The following is an 8,965-nucleotide window of genomic DNA, read 5'->3' on the forward strand; positions in this document are numbered from 1 at the left end:
CTATGAAAAAAAATAAAAATGTCTCCAAAGTATAACTTAAGGTCCCTGATTATGTCAAACATTCCCTGTTGTTGTTTTTAACTTGCTAAAAATACTCATTCCAGGGGCTTGTTACCTTTTTCTTTGTTATTGTATAAAAAGTTCAAACCCTTAACATTTGACTTTTACTGGAGGATTTAGTCACTACACACTTTGCTCCAAATCACTCCTAGTGATGTCAATTCCACTAAACTCGATGGAAATGGATTGGCCTAAATAGTGGCCACAGACAGCTAATCTGAATCCTGGGAAATTCCTGTAGGTAAAACTACCTGAGATATCAGAGCACATAGGAAATGCACTTGCAGGAGGTTTCTCTGAATTGCAGAGAAATTCACACTGCTAAACAGTGTGCCTCCCAGAATCAACATAGTGGCTTTATGAATCAATAACCATGCTCTAAGAAATAATGTTGTAACTAAAAGCTTTATTGTTCCAGATGATGAAACAGAGGGAAAAAAAAAACACAATCCAGTGTTTAAATCCTCTCATGCATGGTCAATAAAACCAGTGTTGGTTATCTGTTCTACTTAAACATTTTTGTTTTCTGGGGAAGACTGGACCACGTGAAACTGCGGCTAATCTCCATTTAATCTGTTTTCCATGAAGTAACTCACGCGCAAGTACTCTAAGAAAGGTCACAAAGAAAACGGAAGAAAAAAAAAGCAGTCAGTGCCAACCTGGATAATTCTGCATATGTTTCCTGTGTTTCACGATTGGGCAGTCTTAACTTTCTCTTTATATATAACTTTCTGTTGTTCATATTTTGGCCCTTTCATTTTTTATTTCTTATTTCTCTCCCTTTTCTTCTCTGAATCTCCAGCACTGTGTCACTTTGTTCCTCATTATTTCTGAGAAGAAAAAGCTCAGATTAGCTATCCTGATGGGCTTTCAAAATTAGAACAGGGCCTCGGGGGCCAGCTTAGCTAGTGAACAATGTCAAATATTAAATAAGGGAAATGAAATACTGCTGAAATACCAATATAAATACCACGATAACAGATGGTAAAAAATATCTAATTTATATACATATATTTGCAACATATCTATTTATGTTCTTAGACAAATTCAACCCTGTCTTTAAAAGATGTTGCTAATTTAAGAGGTGAAATGTTAATTTTCATGACACGGGAAGTCTAAATGGAACAGGAAGGTTGCTGCTAAGGATGTGGTCATGGGCTGTTAAAGTGTAAAACGCAACTCTGCAGCTTGACAGGCTGCCTGTGGCTTCAGAATGGGCTCACAGTTCCTTCTCTTATTCTGTTATTTTCTGATTTGTCCAGATGCTATAAATTCACTGAATTTATTTATGTTATTTGAAAGATACTATAAATGTGAATACATTTGTTTGGACAGATGGACAATGGAATGCAACACATGAAATTTTCACCCATAGAAGTGGCAGGGTTTTTTAGATGTTGGATCTAAGTGAGTCGACACAAAGTTTATGTCACAGTTGAGGTTCAAGGAAAGGCCAAATACCGCATGGTCACATAAAGTATAGCCTGTGATTAGAAGGGATAGCCCAAACATGGTTCCTGCACAATGTGTGTGTTTCATTTATTAATTTAAAAAAAACAACCCTCATTAAATCAGAGGTTTGACCCCACTGGTTCTCTAATATTAAAAGAAAGCAGTGACATAGTTTTTAGTACTCTTTGGTTTGATATTTAGAGTCTGCTCTGCTGTGATTCGCATAAATGAAGTGAAATAAAGAAATAGGCAAGCACACTTTACAAGGGCGTCATAGAAACAGATCAGTCTTCTGACTGACAAAAGCCCCACAAAATTGGAAATATGAAAACATATGTATATCACAATAAATGTGAAATATATCATGATTTTCTTGTATCCTTTCATGCCTCTAAATAGTTTACAGCAACATAGTTTAAAAATAAAAAAGGTGTTGTTTGAATAAATAGTTTAAGGTGTTTTACTGTGCACAATTGGAACCAACATAATGAATCTCTTTCAACCAAAGACATGAAAAACGTTCTATATTGAACTGTCTGTCTGTCTCTCCATCTGTCCGTCCATCCGTCCGTCGAGAAAATGTAAAATAAAAAAACAGCAGGCCAACACAAAGGTGACCTGGGCCCCAGATATCTAAAACAACTCAAGACCTCTAGGACACAGGGAAGGTAAACATAGGGACGACTGCACCTATCCGAGAAGGGCAGACCAGAGCCCCTGGGGCTTCACCCCAGAGGGCCTGACCCCAGAGACTATGGTGCTGAGGCCCCATGGGGCTGCAGCGCCGAACCCACGGACTCCAATGGCAGTGGTGGCATCCAAGGTGAACCCTGAAGAGAGCCCAGGGATTCGGAGGCCCTTTAAATGGCATGTACTTATATAGCGCCTTTATTCAAGTCAGGAGACTTGACCAAAGCGCTTTACACTACATTCATTCACCCATTCATGCACACACTGATGGTGGCAAGCTACATTGTAGCCACAGCTGCCCTGGGGCTCACTGACAGAAGCGGGGCTGCCGTACACTGGCGCCACCGGGCCCTCTGACCACAATCAGTAGACAATGCAGGTGAAGTGTCTTGCCCAAGGACACAACGACAATGAAAGTCGGAGCCGGGGCTTGAACCGTCAATCCTTCGATTTCAGGGCAAACTCCTACATCCAACGCCACTGTCGCCCCAGTAGGGCAGCAAAGTCGAACCTCTCAGTATGACAAACAGGAAATGCCAGCTCACCTAATCAAATGCTTTTGCAGCATTTAAATTGTATAATGCTGTCATTATACTAAAAAGTCTGCACAGGTGAAGTTGGTTTAATAATGCATTTTCTGTCCCTAACTCAAAGACACTAAGCACATTCAGCTCATGCAGATTTAATTAGTTTTTTGCTTCCCTTGCCAAATGCTGTGAATTTATTTATTTTTATTTTTTACAGAGCAGAATTCATTATTGTTTAATGCTTTGGAAACTGGCCATTTCATCCACCAACCTTTCAGATTTGCAAGCAAATTTGCAAGCTCTAGAGAAAAGAACATCTAAAATCTGGATTATTTAAATCCACTAGTTTAAGCAAAGAATAAAATAATTAGAAGCTGACTCCTTCATAGGATTTCATACTATTAACCTTTCAATATTTTAAAGGATTTGATTTAAGCAGCCAGTGTAAAGGATTTCTTTTACTTGCAGCTTTGCTTTGATATCATTTATTTCTCTATACTTGACACGTGGTAGGTAAATGTCAGCAGATTCTCAGCTAGGAGATTAAATTCTCTTAATGTACTAAATGAAACCTTTAGGCTGCATCTCCATTTTTGGCCCAGTAACCTACTTTTTTCTAATGTGTCAGCAGTGCTGGGGAAAACACTGCAGCGCTGGCTATGAAGCACAGGATTCGATCGCTGATTGGATGGCTTGCTGCGTGTTCCAATACATGTACATGCACTCCCCATCTGGATTCAATATTTCTCTTGTATGTTTTGCAACACTGAATAAAACAGAAGAAAAGAATCATATTTGGCTTTGAAGAGCCGTATATTGTTGTATTTCTCCTGTCACTCAATAAACCAGCCATTGTACAGCTGTGCTTGAAAGTGGACATACCGTTCCATTAAAGGCAGAAAATAAAATCAGCTGCCAGTAAAAAAAACTGAAAACATAAATAACACATAAAAATGATAAAAATAGAAAATTTTAACATTTACGTTGATACATATTGATAAATAAAACAAGTAAACAAGCCCGATGAAGACTTACTGCCAAGGCAATCACTGAAAACCCATTTTTTTTCTTAGATTTTCTGGAAATGTTCAATAAGACTTCTGCTCCTGTAGACTGGTATGTCGGTTCACTGTTCATGAGCAAGGTACGCTAATTTTCTAGGATAGTTTTTTTTTTATTATTACTTTTTTTTTTTTTTAATTGATAGCTTAACTTACTAAATTATCATTTAATACATTTTTATTTATTATAACTTTTTTCGGTCCTGTTTTATTTCAATTACTAGTGTGAGTTTATCATTTTCTTAAATGGGACAGTATGTAATTTTCAAGCACATCTGTAGTTCTGGATCTAGGTTTAGGTTCATTGTTTTTTTTGGCCCTGTCACCACTATTGCCACTGTTAAGATAGACATACTGCATTCAGGGTATTTTATAGAGGTAGTTTACTTCACAGAGTATTTTGCATGCAGACAAGTTCAATGTTTTTCTGTCACATGGCTAGTGGCAAACATTTAATTGAACCTTGTTCAACAATATTATTTATTGCTTAAAAGTTTTTGGCTGTTATGTGTTGTTCTGTGATCATACCAAACTGGCTGTGTGTTAGGTCAAAGTGTATAACTTTGATTTAAGTGTAAATCATAGACAAACAGCTACATCTCTGCACACGTGGAATTAATGCAAAACAAATTTCCTTCAAAATAGAAGAATTGATTAACAGAAAATAAACTAACTTAGGTAGTAGAACTTAATCAAAACTTAATACAAATACAAATGGCTGAAAACATTTTTCAATAAAATGATGTAATGATGAAAAAAAATAAAATGACTCAAAGTACCCCAATTATAACATAACTTTTAATGCCATAATAATGTTTAAACCCTTATTGAAATAAAGGGATCCATAACTTCATGAATAACAAAAACATGTTACATAATTTTTTATGCATCATTTTAGTAATTTCATTATTAGAATGAAGTCAACATGCAGTCACCATTAGATTTGGCTTTTTGGCTATTAAAACACAGTAAAACAGATAAAATGATCAAAATCTTGAATTGTTTAGCTGGAAATTCCTTCCCTGTCAGTGCTATACCTGGTAACCCTGTTGATTTCCATTTTTAGAGTGATGATAAGAATACACCTACACCTTGTGGACAAAGGACATTCTTTTGAGGACCAGAAACCACCTATTTTCTAAATAGGTGGTTTGAGAGGGGCGTGAAGGAAGGTCTTCATGTGTACTTACTGGCAGAATTTCAGCCTTCATAGAAGGACTGGGCTTATAAAGTTGCACACCTATTAACTCTGTTTCCTAAATTGGAAATTCATTAAACTATGAATGGTTCTGGGTCGCACATGATTTCCATCAGCGGTATCAGAATGAATTACAAACCACACCATAATTGAAAGATTTTACTTGATTTTCAAAAAGTTTAAAAAATCAAATTTTCCTTCCATACAGTATCACCGCTATTTGCAACATTGTGCTGAGCAGTCACATACAATTCTAATAAAATAACATCTGTGGTCGTAACACAAGGAATTTGAAAACGTTAAAGAGGTGTGAAAACATCTGCAACGCATTTGATTCACCATTTTGTTGCACCCATTAAACTAAGCAATGTTAACTTTTATTCAATCTTCTGCACTCTGGCTGTATCCTCTGTAGGGACCTTTGTGATATTTGCCAGTGGGTCCTCATTGACAAATCTCTTTCATTAACTAAATTGCATTACATGTAAAACCTAAACCTAATCTAATAAAGTCATTTATTTTTTTGTTATCTGTGCCTAAAATAAGATGTGATTTGATGACCTCCTTCCTTCCTTTCATCAATATAAAATGGATTATAGCTAACCAGATGGCTCTTTTTGTCCTTCGTGCCTGTCAAAAAAGATTTCTCTTCTTCTTCTGTGACCTTTTTGGATTTACTGACTGTTTGAGACCAAGCCTGATCTGGATGTCATCCTATTTTATATTGCTGCTTTATTTCACAGTTGTTCCCAAGCTTACAGTGAAAGGTCGACATGTACATAGACATAACTGTTTAAAAAACAACTCAATGTTTACTAAAGTAATTAAAATGTTTGAGCCCTTTATGGTTAGTTTTGAGAGGTAAAGATTGAAATCACATTCATACTTTTTGCAGATAATGAATTATTAGTATAATTTATGGCTAGGTGAAATCATCCAGGTTTTTTGCACTTGCTGCATGGTAGAGCAGATGATCAGATAAATATGCTAAATGACCAAATGGAAACTCAGAGTTAAAGAAATATTTATTTTGCTTAATCTTTACAAATAAGAGAGTTTATCTTCGTGTTTGCAATAAATTTCAAGAATTTATGTTCCAGCACAGCACAGTAACAGTGGTACATTGACAAGAGATGACTAGAAAAGCAGACACTGCAGTAGGTGGCAGTTGGATCTTACAAGCCTGATTTATATTCACTGGAAAAAAAATCAAATCTAGATAAGTCTTTTTTTTTTAAATAAGTGCATTTGTTCTTGGATTAAGGAGGTAAAAGAGACATTTTGCCAATGGGACAAGACAACTTACACTTAAAATTAAAAATCAAAATTGCATTGTCTTATTTCAGGTGCATATTATCTACTTATCTTATTTTAAGAGTAAAAAATACTCATTCCTTGGCAAACTATCTCCTTTAAATACTCAAATTAAGGGTAAATACAATTAATTTAAGGAACTTATTTCTAGATTGTTTTTCCAGTGTGGTGTCTGTTTAAGATCCAATCACTGAGTTAGTAAGTTAGGAAATATACTTTTCTTATACATAATGTATTATACTTGACAAAAAAGAATATCAAACTATGCTGGTGAAGATTCTCAGTTATCCAGGTTATAGTCATTCAGTAAAAGTTTTTAAAAAACAATCCACTGGACTTGGTTTCCAAGGTTTGAAGACGTTTCGCTTCCCCTTCAGGAAGCTTTCTCAATTTATAACGTCTAAACTAAAAGAAATGTCTTAAACTACTAGGGAATCAGAGACAATTCAGATCATCCAGTCAAACTGATTCAAAGTTCTAAGGAGAACCTATCAATTGCATCGAGTCATTGACTCATAGGGAATGTCTCACACCACAATGCAAACAAGGAAAAGATGCAGGAAATGTATGGTAAGCTTATCTTTTTTTGCCTTTGTAATATTGTTGCATAATGCATACCATGTCAAACTGATACATCTTGACGCGTACATATATATCGTACACATTTTGTTCATTGTGCTGTTATTTATTGTTTATTCCAGGTGCAGTTTGGTGTCAAATATGTAATAAAGCACAATAGCTAAGGGATGAAAACACTGCTCCCTACATATTGAAAATTTGTTGACAGCTTTCATTAACCTAATGTCATATAATCTAAATAAAAGCCTTTAAAAGCAGTTAAACGATTACTATGAAACTGTAGCATACAACAAAAAGATATATTAACAATGACGCTACAAAGTCTGTGAGAAAAAGAAATACATCTCAGAATCTCAAGGATGCATTTGGAAAAGCATTTAAACTTTCACTCAAACATTCACCAGTGGCATAAACAAAACTAATATATCTTGAAAACATTTGCTGGTTATTGTACTGCTATAAGTTATACTCACCCTCCCTCCAGTCTATAGATATTCTAGTTTTGTGTAGTACTGGAAGAGGTTGTGCTATGGTTACCGAGGTCCTGCTCCCACTAATTAGTCTTTGTTTTCAGTCACTGCTTACTCAATAATTCGAACCATAAAATCAGTAATAATTACATAATGACAAACTGTATGATCTTTTCTTGTCAGGGTTTCCTGATGAGCGGACATAAAATGTCCAAGAACCAAGAATCCAATAATTAGATTATGTTTAGAACAAAGGACCTCATTATGTGTTCTCTGACCAAATGAGTGTTTGAAGCAACACAGTAGACCCTAAGCAATAACAAAGCTTTCTTTAAGAGACAGAAACCAGTATAGTTAACTAGTTTAAATAACCATTGCAAAAGTATTCAGTTCAGTTAAAGGTATAATGGAGGATTTTCGCAAATTTTTTAAAAAGTTGAAAAAAAGAAGAACATGCAGAAAACTGTATCCACTCCTGAGAGGGAATGCCTTAAACACATGCGGGAGCATGCACAAGCCCATTTCTCCTTGTGCACGTTTTGTTTAAAAGTTGCTGTTCTCATAGCTCATTATAACAAGTGTGTGTCCACTTTCACTGTAATGACCTTTTTCAAGAGCTTTAACCAGGTTTTAGAGCTCACCATAACACTGAAACAGCTCTTGTAAAAGCCACTAATGATATTCTCGTAGTCTCAGACAATGGACTTGTATCTGTACTGTCCTATTAGATCTCAGTGCTGCATTTGAAACAATATTCTTTTAGAAAGATTTAAACTTTCTGTTGGAATCCATGTAGCAGCACTACTGCTGCTACATGAATGTTACATATATGAATGTTAAATGCTGGTTTAAATCTCTTAGTTTGTTCATGTTAACAAATCTTCCTCATGCTTCAGGGTTACCTTTGGAGTACTACAAGGATCTCTGCTAGGAACAATTTCTCTTTACTGTATATACAGTATGCTCTTAATTGGTAGAATTATCAGTCAGCATGCCCTTAAGTTCAAAGGTTTTGCTGATGATAGCTATATTTGTCCAGCCTAGTAAACTAGCCCCACCCACCAGCGACCAAAATCATTTTTGCCTGCAAGTGGTCTCGCCTCCATCAATGCCCCAGGCCCTAGAACTGGTGGGCCAATCACAACGCAGAGATGTGTTTTGAATGTCTGGATGCAAAGTGGGCGGGGTTTTGAAGGCATGGTGACAAAGCTGCGCAACGCTGGAAAAAGCACAACAAGGAAGATGGCAACAACTATTGAAGAAACTCTGGAGAATTAAATACTTCTCAATGTGCTTTTAAATGTTGGATATAAATGGTACCCTAACATATCTATTTGAAATTTGAAAAAGGTGAGTATTTAAAGTTGTGGGGCTTCAATTCTGTCGCTCAATGTGACCTCATTGGCTGACTTTTTGGCAAATAGTGGGGCCACACTGCACCGCTAGAAATATTACTGTTGCACTTAATATTAATTTAATGTGGCTGCAGAGGTTTGAGGTGGAATAGTATGTGTGTGACTTGCTGATTGGCTCAATAAATAACTGCTGCTTTGCTCATATCATATATTAGTGTCTTGAGTTCTTTTGGAAATGATGTCTCTAATGCTTAATAGA

Source organism: Cyprinodon tularosa, unplaced genomic scaffold (assembly GCF_016077235.1).
Source record: "Cyprinodon tularosa strain WSP-4 unplaced genomic scaffold, ASM1607723v1 ctg198, whole genome shotgun sequence".
In the NCBI taxonomy this organism is placed as follows: domain Eukaryota; kingdom Metazoa; phylum Chordata; class Actinopteri; order Cyprinodontiformes; family Cyprinodontidae; genus Cyprinodon; species Cyprinodon tularosa.